General features: G+C 39.9%; 1 protein-coding gene across 6 annotated transcripts in view; it reads right to left on the bottom strand.

Moving 5' to 3' along the window:
- NCKAP5 (NCK associated protein 5) overlaps positions 1-14,337 on the bottom strand; it is a 1,051,318-nt gene that overhangs the window by 1,010,582 nt on the left and 26,399 nt on the right. The window contains exon 1 of one of the 6 annotated variants that reach the window (XM_068545244.1): positions 10,791-10,953. The exons of the other annotated variants lie outside the window; for them this stretch is intronic. The gene's annotated coding sequence lies outside the window, so the exon portion shown is untranslated. Of the gene's footprint in view, positions 1-10,790; positions 10,954-14,337 lie in introns of those variants that run through there. 6 annotated transcript variants of the gene reach the window in all.

The following is a 14,337-nucleotide window of genomic DNA, read 5'->3' as shown; positions in this document are numbered from 1 at the left end:
TAGAACCACCCACCTAAGGCACTCCTGAACTCCTGACCCACAGAAACTGAGACAATAAATGTTTATTTTTTTATTTTTTAAAAAAAACGAAAACAAATGAAAGTTAAAGAAGACTAACAAGGTGACCTTATTTTGTAGCCTCAGGCAAACAAGGGCTGCTGGGGTTGATAGTTTATATGCAAATGTGTAAATAGCTATGCAGAACAAAGACTAGAAGGAAATGCACCAAAATGTTAACCAACTGGGTCAATCCTTGCTGTGAGATTATTAGAAATTTTTATTTTATTTTGTATTCTTTCCACATTTTTGCAAAATTTCTACCATAATAATCAGAACAAATATTACTTTAAAAAACTGATCAGATGGCCTTATTTAAGCATAATGTGTAGATGTGTGAAAGGCTGAAACTCCCCAGAACTCTTCTATATATAGACTTCTATACATAGACTTCAAAATATAGACTCTGGGAAGTCTATATTTTGCATTTACAGTGATATAATTTTTCTTTCTCATTTCTTTCATCTCTCTTAAAATATTCTCTTCTATGCTGCCATCCTAAGGTTCTTTCAGGAAAACTTACATTTTAACAGAGGTTTCAGTTAAAGAAATGCAACTGAAACTGTGCGTCTCAGATTGGGACTTGAACCCACGTGCCAGGACTCGAACCCAGCCAAAACCCAGATTGAGACTTGAATCTATGGTCTTTTAACTGAGATCACACACCTGGTCTCAGGACTTAATGAAGCTCAGGTTCTTGATGTCTCATTGCAGAAGGAATTCAGTGAGAGACAAAGTGATAGGTAAGAAGTGGATTTACTTAGAGAGAAACACACTCCACAGACAGAGTGTGGGCCATCTCAGAAGGCAAGGGTGGCACCAGGGTATGGGGTTGTCAGTTTTTAAAGGGGTGGGTAATTTCATAGGCTAATGAGTGGGAGGAGTATTCCAGCTATTTGGGGGAAGGGGTGGGGATTTCCAGGGATTGGGTCACCGCCCACTTTTTGACCTTTATGGTCAGCCTTGGAACTGTTATGGTGCACGGGTGTGTCATTTAGCTTGCTGATGTGTTATAATGAGCATATACTGAGGCTCCAGGTCTAGTGGAAGCCGACTAGTCTGCCATCTTGGACCTATTTGGTTCTAATTAGTTTATGTCATGTCCTCAGGCGATGTCATTCTTTTAAAGGTTGTGCCCTGCCCCCTTCCCTCCTGTTTCACAACCATCATCAGTGAGAATATAGTCAATAGCCAAAATCAAGGAAGGTATTTTGGATTCTTTGGCCTTTCCCAGAAACTAAGGAAATCATCCCCATAGGCCCCTGGATGTAACAGAATTTTCTTTTTGACCACATTGCATATAAAGCCAGATTCCTCGAACCTTTTTTTGGACGTTAGAACTGCAAAGGACTTGATGGATGATTTGAGGGACCTGCTTTCCTCCGTACTCCTCCTGCATAGGGCTGCCATGTAGCAGGCACGTATACAGGCTGAGGACCACCAGCTTGCATCTGGGAAGACAGGCAGCTAAGGCTAGCTCAGAGCACCCTGGTTTTCCCTTCATGGCACTCTGCAGATGAAGTGATTTCCAAGTCCCCAAATCCTAAGAGAAATGAATGAGTTCATCTTTCATTTTCTGTCCCACAGCCAGTATGTAAACACTAGTGAGTTCAGGAAGGTGACACAAAAAGTGGAAGAAAGGGCGCAGATAGGGAAGGTAATGTTCCTGAAGGCAAACTGCCTGCTGCATAACTTGACCGAGGGGAACCTTATCAACCACACAGCACAGATACCACTGCTCTCCCCTCCTGTGCCAGTGGTGGGCTTCATCAGTCAGTCAGGGGCTGTGTCTCAGCACACAAGGCAGTCTCATGGCCTTCCCCGATACACTACTGCTGGCAGCCAGTGCCCACTGGATGCAGTCAGCCTGGAAAAGAACAGCCTTCTGCCATTTCCAGCCCAGAATAAACATTCTCCATCATTGGTGGTGCACCTGAAATAGAGCAGGATCCTGTGGGCCCCTCCTGGGAACAAATGCTTTCTGTGTCCCCTGTTCCTTATTTGTAGGAAATAGGTTTCATTCAGCCTCCTTGACCTTCCCTGAGCTCCAAGGGGCAGATTCAAACAAGTTCCAAAGGGCAGATCCCCTTGCTTAACAAGGAAGGGAGGGGATGCAGAAACAAAGGAGAAGCAGTCAAGAAACAACAGTGCAGCTGTGGGGCAGGGTCCTGGTTCCTCCTCAAGGACTATATATAACAATATCTTTGAGTTCTTCTGTAGGAACTAAGGTCCCAACCCAGGTGGAGGATGGTAACTTCAGGCTGAGCACAAGATTCCTGGAGCACCGCCCTGTTACCTCACCACCAACCAATCAGAAGAAAGTCACACACCCTGAAGCCCTCACCCCAAATTTTGCCTATAAAACTTCTCCCCAGAAATGATCAGGGAGTTTGGATTTTTGCATATAAGCCACCCATTCTCCTTGCTTGGCCCTGCAATAAACCTTCCTTTGCTCCAAACTCTGACATTTAGGTTTGTTTGGCCTCACTTTGCATCGGGCATACAAACTTGTGTTAGGTCACACACCTTCAAATTAAGGTGTCTCAAAAGAGTCAAAAGTGCAAGCAGGAAGCATATGATGGTAGGAAGCAGTATCACTGCTATCAGGCTTAAGCAAAGAGCAGAATGTCAGAAAGCATACAGATGGAGAGGGACAAGCCTACCTTTCATGAAGCACTAAAATCTAAGCAGTTTGCAGGTAATAAACCTGGTGAATCTACATCCAACCCTGAGAGATGGATAGTATCAACTTCACCTTATAGCTGAATATCAAAAAGGTTCAGAAAGTTTATGTCACGATTCAAGGGGCAGAGCTGGGTGGGATTTGAACACAAATCAGTCTGATTAGAAAACTCAAGTTGTTTCAATGACACTAAATAGCAGGCATCTAACAGATAAATTTACCATGACTGACTGGGCTCATGAATAGAGCCATCTTAACCCAAATCATATACTCTCGAAAAGAACATACTGTCTTGGGCTAGGGCTGAATAAAAGAGATCGCTGGGCTGTTCAGCACTCAGAAGTGCATTCTGAGCAAAGAATAGAGTTTAATCCCTCAAACAGAAGCTCTTATCTGTACGTGGTTAGATGGAGGTTTTTACCAACCACTTCAGTCTTACCTTAATCACCATGCAGCTCCTCTCCAGCTATTATCTGTTAAGCCTCTCTCTTAGTCATCGAATATTTCAGACATGAAGTAATGGAATGCAGAGTTATAGGCTGAGTACTAGCCTTTTGGTTTCCATTTAAATTTACAGCTTGCTGGTATGGAAAGAGTCCCGGGGTGCTAACTAAGGTGGTGATTATACTGTCCATCAATTAGTTTGCATTTCGGCACAGTGTTCATGGCCCCTCTCCCTCATAACAAAGGGCTGTTTAACTCAACACATACACACACGCATGCTTTCTCCCAAGCATTTTTACTGAGTTACAGAGTGTGTGTCCCCCAGATGTGCCTGCCACAATACATTAGTTGTATCGGAAAAATGATCAGAGACATATTTCAGCTAGTCAACTCCCACAGCTGAGACCAGTTTTTCACTACAATACTATTTTTTCACCACCCTGCTTTAGAATTAATTATCCTGTTGCCATGTTACATTCCTCTCCACACTTAAAATTTGCAAGGGAGGAAACCTTTGAGAGTTTTCCAGGGAAAATCACTTGTAGGAAATCTTCATTTCTGAACGTGGAAAGGCTTTGTGTCCTTTTTAGATGATTAGGATGATAAGCATCAGGTAGCTGGAAGTGGTGGAGACACAGGGTTGTCAGATAAAATACAAGATGCCCAGTTAAATTTGAATTTCAGATAAACAATGACTTTTTTTTTTTTTACTGTATGTCCCATGTGACATTGAGACATATACTAAAAAAAAGTATGCATTGTTTTTCTGCAATTCAAATTTTGCTGGATGTCTTTAATTTGCAAAATCTGCCAACCCTAGACAGACAGAGAAAAAGGAAGGAGGATGAGATTCATAGGCGTTGCAGACACTAGAAGGTGATATAATTGTGCAATCTATTAGAACAATATACCAAATAGGCATAAGCTGCCTACCTCTGCTTTAATTTATGCATTGTGATCATTTTAAAGTAAAGAAAGGAAAAAAGGAATTTGGGGAAACGAATGAACATACTTCAAAGGCCATGGAGGTTTCTGGACATTTTCTGGGAGGACCCTTCCATCAGATTCTAGGAATCTCTAGTCTTGTAACCACCAGTCTGCAAGAAAATCCAACATAGAAGTCAAACTCCCCTGATAATATAGGAGATGAAGGGAAATACTCTTTCAAACTGAAAATGAAGAGTCATACGGCTATGCAGCTCTAGCAGTTTTTCTAAGCTGATCTTCACTGTTTGAATAAAACCTGGTGTGATACTATAAGTCTATCTAATATGTCCTCATAACCACTATAGAAAAGCACCTTTATTAAATAATCAACGAATTTGCTGAAGGCTACCAAATATACAGTATTGTGCTCAGAATTAAGGTAATAAGATGAAAAACAATAATTTGTACCCCCAAAATACAAGAGACAAAAATAACTATGATAGCACAAAATATATGTGTTGTAGCAAAAGCATGAATAAAGTGCAAGTGAGCAGCTAGCTGAAGGTGGGAATGGGTCACACCTTCACCAAGGTGAAATCTGACCGTAACCTTGAAGGAAGGGTCGGATGTCAATATGCAGGCAGTAAACAGTAGATACTCCAGGGTTATGAACAAAGACAGGAGGAGTGAAATGGCAACATGGTCCAAGAAGCACAGAGCAGTGTAGTGAGTAGAGAGTTTCGTAGCTGAGAACGTTGGAGAAGGAGTAGCTAAGAGTCATATTATGGAGGGATTTTAAGGCTAAGATTATATATTTTGGCAGTTAGAAGTTAGCAAAGATTTTCAAAGGCAAGAATACTCATAAGATCTGTTTTCTAAAAAGATTCCCATAGAAAACAATGTGAAAGCTAGCCTGCAGACTTTAGAGATCAGGACACTAGCTTCGGAGTATACTAATTATCCAGGAGCCGGGTTTATTCCAAAGGAGAAACAGAAGGAAAGAGACCCATTAGAGAAGACTGACGATGGCTGGTCAGAGAGGCAAAAAATATAAGAAACTGGAGTCACAAGAGTCAGTGAACAAGAAAGGGGAGTCAAGGAATGAGAGCTGTCAGGTAGGCAGCTCTCAAGAAGGGGCAGTGGAATTAGCAATAAAGCATCCCAGGCAGAATGTTCAGAGGACAATTTTAGATCAGTGGTAAGGGCTAGGGCTTGGTGAGGAGTGAATGGAAGTGTTTCTGCTTCCAGTAATGTAACCGATGAAAACACAGCAAACACCCTTTAAAACACGTATCTCACTTGAAAGAAAGGGAAAAATCCTAAGCGCTAAGAAAACCAAATGACCAACCAAAAAAGGAAACAGAAAACCAGACAGGAAAGCAAATGCTGGATCAGCAACTATGCTCATGGAATTTTCCCATTCCAGGGACCTAGAACTTGGGGAACAGGGCACAAAGCCTCCACAAGGTGGGGAGCTGGGACTTAGATACCCATGAAAACCCAAGAACTTTGTAGATGCTTCATGAAATGATGGATTAGAAAAAAAAAGAAATTCTATTTGCCTACAAAGGAAGACAATACAGAAAGGTATCAGTTTCAGCTCCTCTTAGGGAAACAAAACCTCTCCACACCCTGGCCATAAGTAGCCAGATAAAGTCCAGGACAAATATTTCGTAGGACAAATTAAAACTAATAAAAGTGTTTATTATTTACCTGAAAATCAAACTTAACTGGGTGAAAATCAAAATTTTGTTCCCCAGAGCTGTTATATTGACTTTCCTACTCCTCCCCCAAAACCAAGAATTTTTAAATACAGGCCTATTCCATGTGAGCCTGGGGCTTAAGTTTGTACAACACCAGGGTTTGGAAAACCACGAGCCAAAACACTAACTGAATGTTGTCCTAATTGGGTAGCATCCCAGGGTGTGTGGTAGAAGCAAATGCAAAGGAATAAACACTCACCCCAAGCTCTCAGGATTGCCACAGATAAAGAGCAGTCAGATATAAATTCTCAACACAAAATAACCGATAAAAATGTCGAATCACTATATTGTACACCTGGAGCTAATATAATACTGTAAGTCAACTATACTTCAAAATGCTGGAGAGGGTGTGGAGAAAAGGGAACCCTCTTGCACTGTTGGTGGGAATGTAATTTGATACAGCCACTATGGAGAACAGTACGGAGGTTCCTTAAAAAACTAAAAACAGAACTACCATATGATCCAGCAATCCCACTCCTGGGCATATACTCTGAGAAAACCATAATTCAAAAAGAGTCATGTACCACAATGTTCATTGCCGCACTATTTACAATAGCCAGGACATGGAACCAACCTACATGTCCGCATCAATAGATGAATGGATAAAGAAGTTGTGGCGCATATACATTCAATGGAATATTACTCAGCCATAAAAAGAAATGAAATTGAGTTATTTGTAGTGAGGTGGATGGACCTAGAGTCTGTCATACAGAGTGAAGTAAATCAGAAAGAGAAAAACAAATACCGTATGCTAACACATATATATGGAATCTTAAAAAAAAGAAAATGGTTCTGAAGAACTTAGAGACAGGACAGGAATAAAGGCACAGACGTAGAGAATGGACTTGAGGACACGGGGAGGGGGAAGGGTAAGCTGGGATGAAGTGAGAGAGTGGCGTGGACATGTATACACTACCAAATGTAAAATAGATAGCTAGTGGGAAGCAGCCGCATAGCACAGGGAGATCAGCTCGGTGGTTTGTGACCACCTAGAGAGGTGGGATAGGGAGGGTGGGAGGGAGACGCAAGAGGGAGGAGATATGGGGATATATGTATATGTATAGCTGATTCACTTTGTTATAAAGCAGAAACTAACACACCATTGTAAAGCAACTATACTCCAATAAAGGTGTTTAAAAAAAAAAGAGGTTAGCTTAAAAAACATATCTGAGGATACAGGCCACCAGAGGAAAGAGTTTGTAGAAATAAAACCTTCAAAAGTAGACTTCCCAGAATTTCATATATCAAAATTTGTGAAAGATAACAAAATACAAATAAGAAATCTTAAAAAACCAAACTAGACTTTTGGAAATTAAAATGTAATCACTGAAATATAACTGAAATATAATTACTGAAATTAAAAATTAAATGGTTTAAAAAGAAAATTGGACAGAATATAGAAGAGAGGATTAATGAACAGGAAGATAGATTTTTTTAAGTTTATAGAATGTAGCAAGTAGAACCAATGAGATGAAAAATATGAAAAACACTTAAGAGAAATGGAAAATAAAATGACATTTAACATACTTCTAATTGGAGTTCTAGAAAAAGACAATATTTAAAAATATAAATGACCAAAAAATGTCCTTGATGAAAACCGTGAATCCTCAGATTCAGAAATACAAAAATTTTAAAGGAAAATGTCTGTGTGTTCTTTTTAATCCACACCTAGACATACCATAGCAATACTACAGACCACCAAAGACAAACATGACCTTAAAAGCAGCCAGAGAGAAAGCACCTTCCAAAAAACATATTAGCAGGACACCTACAAAGAAATTAGAATTAGAATAACAGAATATCTCTTAGAAGCCATGAGAAAGTAACTTCAACTTACAATTTCATACCTAGCTAAATCCCCACTCAAGAATGAGATCAAAGAAATATATTTTCTGACAAAAATTTTAGCTTACTATGAATAGACTTTCACTAAAAGAGTAACTAGACAAAGTCTGAAACGAATGGTCAGCAAAGAGATTGTTAAATGCATAGGTGAATCTAATCAAACATTGGTGGTAAAAAACACAATATGATAATGTCGAATTAGGGAAGTACAAAAACAAGATAGAACTAAAATACTGTAAAATAATAAAGAATTAGTGAGGGTTTTTTCATATCAGAAGAGATAGTTATTAAATTAAGTTAAGCGTGCCTATAGAATTTTGAGTAGTTAGTAAAAGAATAAAAATAGTCTTTTAAAAAATAGAGGAAAAATGAATTAAAGCCAAACTCACAGTAGTTAAGAATAAAAAAAGCTCTTTGAAACTAGGCTTAATAATTATAGATGCCGTTACATCCAAATATTTTTCTGTTAATCACAAGACCATTAAAAGTTTTGTTTTGTTTTTCTAAGTAAAACAACAACAACAAAAAACAACTACAGAATGGGAGAAGTATTTGCAACATATAGATCTATGCAAAGTAAACATCCAGAATGTAAGACGCCTACAAGTCAGAAAGAAAAAGACAATTTACAGAAAAAAAATATGGGAAAAAGACGGAAAAAGCAATTCATAAAAGAGGAGACGTAAGTGACCAACAGATATAAGATAACCTGCTCAATCTTAATCATAATCAAAACACCTCTCTGAGGTTCCATCTCATACCATCTATCAAATTAGCAAAAATTAATAAATTTGGACGGTATCAATTGTTGGCAAGGATGTGAAGCAATATATTACTCTTATGTATGACTGGTGGTAGTATAAATTGGTTCAATGATTTGAAGAACAAATGGAAACCTCCAGTAAATCTGACAAGGCATAATCCCCACAATTCAGCCAATTCTACTCCTAGGTGTATACCCTTCACAACTCTTGCACAGGTACACAAGGAGACATGATCATGGCAACATTATTTGAAACAAGAAAAAATTGATTTGTAGTGACAAATGTCAATCCATAAGACGCTCCCTCTAAACCACCTGGTAAGAAATTAACTGCATTAGAGGCTTCTCCCCAGGAGGAGGGGCTGCACCTCCCACAGTCCCGCAGACCTCCATGTATGTGGCAGCTTATGTTCCCAACAACTGCAAACAGCTCACGCTTTACCCTTAGACTGTTTGATGCCAAAGCAGTCCGTTCCCAAGTCCTCCAAGGCTCTTCTCCTGTTCAGCTCTCAGAAAGGGAGAGCAACAAGGTGGGAACATCCCACTGGTGGAATCTGTCTGCAGGAGACCTGTCCCACAGTGCTTCCACGTGCGCTGGAGCTCAAGCACGCCTCTAGAAAGGATGCTGGCTTCTGACCACTTTCCTGCCAACGAGTCCCTTTTGGCACCAAGTGATACTGACAAATCTGTCTTGACCCCTTGACACAAAATTTGCAAGTAAACTAGATGTCCATCAACGGGAGAGTGTGGAAACAAATTGGGGAATGCCATACAATGGAACAACACCATCATGGATGAACCTCACCAACCCAATAATGAATGAAAATACCACGATGCCAAGTGATAGAATGACACATACAGTATAATACCATCATGTAAAGTTTAAAAATACGGAAAACAATATGATATAATGATTAGGCATGCATGCATAGCTAGTATTACTATAAGGAATGATATAGAAATGATAATTATCAAATCCAAATTTAAGATAGTGGCTGCATCATTGTATATTTGAAGGAAGTGAGATGCAAGTGGACAGAAGCATCAGTTTTGTTGGTAATGTTTTATTTGATAAGCTGAGTGGTGAAACACAGGTCTTTACTGTGCCCTTCTTTACACGTTTCCTTCTGAAATATTTCACAACAAATGTTTTAAATGAATGGGTATGAGGTAAGGAAGCAGAGTCAGCACATATCGCTCTTGTAAAGCAGGAAATTCACAAAGATTGACGAAGGTTTCTCCTAGGTCAGAGATGTAGAGACCCCTGGAGATCACCCACATGGGAGTCAAAAGGAAGGGAAACATTCTCCAGAATGTTCTGGACTCATTCTACAGCACTGTGATGATTATAAATAAAATCAGATCTTCACCAGCCTAGGAAGTATATAATTAATATATACATTTTAATTAATGAAGCAATCTTCTGCAATAAATAATCCATTTTGCCTATCTTTTAATGTACTAAACAACCTCTAAATACAATATCACTTCACTGGCAAAAAAACAAAAAACAAAAAAACAAACACTTTCTAGATTACCTATGCAAATGCCAAAATTTAGTGTGGAATTGCACTGATACTCATTACATATACTTCTGGTCTTGTATGGTAGCTCTGTCTCTAAGTATTTTCCCAGCGAATGGATGAATAAATGGGATGAGTGAAAATCACTTAAAGAATTAGTGTGTGCTGAAATGGCTCAAATTCATGTTGATTGCAGCCGAAGCACAAATTTCAACAAATATGAAGACCTACCACCCGTCAAGCCCTGTGCTAGACAGTAGGGATGTGAAGACAGTTAAACTGCTTCCTAAGAATCCACACTATAATTGCATCATTACACTTACTACCTTTTATGGAAACGACTCCCCCATTCTCCTGCGCCCTTTGTGAAAACAAGGATTTTGCTCAATTTCTCTATTTATCCCTACTCAGCAAGTAGGCATAGATATAGGTAGATAAGTGTGACAGTTAAATTGTAGAGTCAAATACAAGTTCTTTGGGGGCCCTCTGGTATTTGAGGATCTTTTGCAATTATGTGCATATCTGTTCATATGGACACCAGAGATTTCTTTACAGCTGTAAGAGCAGCAAATGTTAGCAGCTAGATGTGTCTCTGCTTTCCCATAGTAAAGTGTCTAATTGTTTCCTTTCCTTCTACCTGTCTGATTGAAGTTCTTTTCCCCCCTTCAGACAATGTGATTATTTTACGAGAAAAAACTACGTAAGTTTGTTGTATCAAAATAGTTTATAAATACTGTGTTTAAAAAGAAATTCTAATTTTATTTTAAGAGATATATTATTTTTACCTTTCTCCACCATCTTCCTCCACAGCTGCATCTGGTTCTGTGCTTTCTGGCCACCAAGAGTGAGGGTCCTAAAATTTGGTCTAGAATCCCAATCCATTGCAGGACGCCAGCCAAGAGCTGGGAAGACTCTGGAATAGTGTTTCTAGAGCAGGCCAGAGTCAGACAGCGACTGCCCTGTCCACAGCCATCCCCTGGCTGTGCCTGGCGCCAACAGAGTGGGAGGCGATGAAGACAAGCACGTGGGCACAGCTTCTTGCCAGGGCAGGAGCCAGCCCCGAGGCCATGGCCTGAGAGCCTGCTCTGAGAGGCTGTGGTTTGTCCAGTTTAACCAGTTCAACCAGCGGGAACACCACACCTCAGCACGGAGGGACCAGAGGGGGGGTGGCAGGACTTCAACAAGTCAGACGTCTGCTTAGCAAAGCCACCTTGAATTCAAACACTTCCAGGGCGGAATCACCATCCATCACCTCTATCATGTAAATGGAAAACCTATTACAGCAAGATGCCTTTCTCCATTCAGTGATCAACACATCTATCCTGGTTCAACCCTCATTCGCAGATCAGCCCAAGTCATATTTCACCGTTTTATCCAGAGGAATCTATAGAAAGCCTTGTCTTAGAATTAGGCTGTCTCTGCCTGCTTCTTTCTGCAGCAACAACTCAGAGAATGCGTGAATCAGTCAGTCAGAGGGGAGGGGAAGGAAAATGTGGTTGATACACCCTAAAAAGGGGGGCTGGGGAATTGAAATATTTATAACTAGAGCATAGTCTTCATGGAGTGGGGCTGAAGTATTTCACAAGCAGGCGAAACTGTACAAATTCAAAATCAAGATACTCATACGTTTCACATTGCCTATGAAATACTGACAGGAAAGACTACTTTCAGAGCACCCTTTCTAATGTGGAGATAAGGTAGTGAGAAGTCTAACTGCCGAGGAACTGGATTCCTGGCTTCCAACAGTGCTTGGTCCATTCATTTATGGCAGTAAATAAATGTTATGAAAGTTCATGTAGAAACCATTATCTAAATGGCTAAATATGAAAGGCTTGCATTATGGCCAGGCATGCATTTCTGGCAGGGAAGTACAAGTTTGCTCACAATGTCTTTTTTTAGATTACTTTGAGGAAGAATGTCATCATTGGAATACTGCAAACCATAACAAGTTTCGTCTTTTTTTTTATTGTGGAATGAGAAATGACATCAGTTTACATGTCATCTGAGAAGAAAGGAATTTATTTTATTGAAAGGCATCCAAATCTCCCTTTCTTTGGGAGGCTTTGTTACTGAAACAAACTTTATCATTGTCAATTGTTTGACCATTTATGGGATTGGTAGCTAAATAAAAGTTTGTTTCATCAAGTCTGTACATTTGTACATATTTTATTGACCTAGTCATTTTACCGGTATTATACACCCATGACAGTCTTAAGGCAATACTAACATTTAAAGCCCCATTATTCTAAACTCAGTAGTAAAACGCCGTGAAGAATGTGAGATCCTTTTATTTATCTGTGTGTGTGTATACTGTATATATATGAAATTATCTCAACCCACCCCACAATTCCTCCATGACCTGTAAACTATAGCTTCTAATGTTTTAATTGTCCTCAATTATATCCCCACTGCCACTGCCTGTGTTCTGTCCCTTGGCATCTTTCACCTGAATTCATCCAATGATCTCCCAACCAATCTCCCCAACTTCAAACTTCCTGTCTACAGTCCACTTTCCAACCAACTCCACTATTCTACTCAAGTCATTTTTGAGGCTCCCGCAGCCTTGAAGATAAAGTCCAAAAGCCTTCATGTGGTACCCAAAGCTCTCATGACCTGGGCCAGTTTTTATCCTTCCAACTTCTTCACCCAGTTCCCCCACTCACATTCCATAGGCCAACCACAGGGAAATAGTTGCAGTTCTGGAAAGCACCATACACTCTCTTACCTATAAGCCTTCACATCTTCAGCTTCCTCTGCCTAGAAAACACTTCTTCCCAACTTCCGTACCCCTCCCTGAAACTTTTACCTGTTAAACTCCTACTTGTCCCTTAGGACTTAACCCTGGCATTACTTCCACATGGAAGCCTTCTCTGACACACCTCTGCCCCTGCACCTTGGTCAAATGCCCTCTGTATGCTCTCTGGGTACTATGTGCTTAACACATGTTTGTAGGATGAATCATTTACCCTAACAAACATCTCCAAGTTCATGAAACCTCTGATGTGACGATGATCATCGCTTGCCATCTCATGAACATGCCCTGCACATGCCCACCTCCACACCTTTGCTCACACTGTTCACCCACCTTGGGATGGTTTCCTTCTTCTTCAGAGATTTCTCTGAACATTTCAACCCTAGGCAGTATTTCTGACCTCTGAATTCATGGCATATTTTGTGTATGTTTCTCATTTTATATTTATTTATACACGGTGCCAGTGACATCATTTCTATTTTAACTTTTGAGTTATTTAACTTTTTAACAGATATACATCTAGTCCCCTACTAATTATACTTTAAGCAACTTAAAAACAGGAACAGATATCACTTTGCATTCCTCTTCTTTCTCCTACGAATTCACATAGTTGAGCACAGATAATCAATGCACATCTTTTAACATTTGTTATGTGATGAGGAGAAAACTAATAAATGAAGAGAAGTCTACACAATGTAACAAATATGTTTCATTTTCAAGCGAATAAATTATTTCAAATGAGATCATAAACAAAATGAGAAATTCATGACCATGAACATAATTTACTGTAGGCTGGCACGTGAATGTAAAGCCTTGGGAAGCAGCAGCTGCAATGGAAACTCCAATTATCGTGCCAAGAGTGTGAAGGCATTCAGCTGTAGGATAAGCCATATGTCAATCAAAAGTGGAATAAAAACAAGATGTATACTCTCCATACCAATTTGTATGTATATTTAATCGAAGAACTCACAGTCATATGGCAACAGCAAAAGAAAAATAAAGGAAACATTAAGAAAATACAAAGCACTAAATGTCAGAAGCAAATCAAATGTATCATTAACACAATAACTGTAAGTGGGTTAAACTCCCCTAAAAACCATCTCACATTGGATCATAAACAAAATCCAATTATATGCCTCCTAGAAGAGATACACATTAAACAAAGTGACTCCAAAAGGCCTGCTCATCCCACAAACATTTTTTGTAGGGTATCTCCTATATATCAATATCACACTAGGTGACATAAAGGTTACACGTTAAAAGATAGACAGATATACGTGGCAAATGTAGATGAAAAGGAACCAAGAGTCACAATATTAACATTAAAGAAGCAGTGCTGGGGCTTCCCTGGTGGTGCAGTGGTTGAGAATCTGCCTGCCAATGCAGGGGACACGGGTTCGAGCCCTGGTCTGGGAAGATCCCACATGCCGCGGAGCAACTAGGCCCGTGAGCCACAATTACTGAGCCTGCGTGTCTGGAGCCTGTGCTCCACAACAAGAGAGGCCGTGATAATGAGAGGCCCGCGCACCGCGATGAAGAGTGGCCCCCACTTGCCACAACTAGAGAAAGCCCTCACACAG

The sequence above is a fragment of the Eschrichtius robustus genome, chromosome 5 (genome assembly GCF_028021215.1).
Source record: "Eschrichtius robustus isolate mEscRob2 chromosome 5, mEscRob2.pri, whole genome shotgun sequence".
NCBI classification, from domain to species: Eukaryota; Metazoa; Chordata; class Mammalia; order Artiodactyla; family Eschrichtiidae; genus Eschrichtius; species Eschrichtius robustus.
The sequence above is the reverse complement of the archived record's forward strand: the minus strand, read 5'-3'. Positions and strand labels throughout refer to the sequence as shown.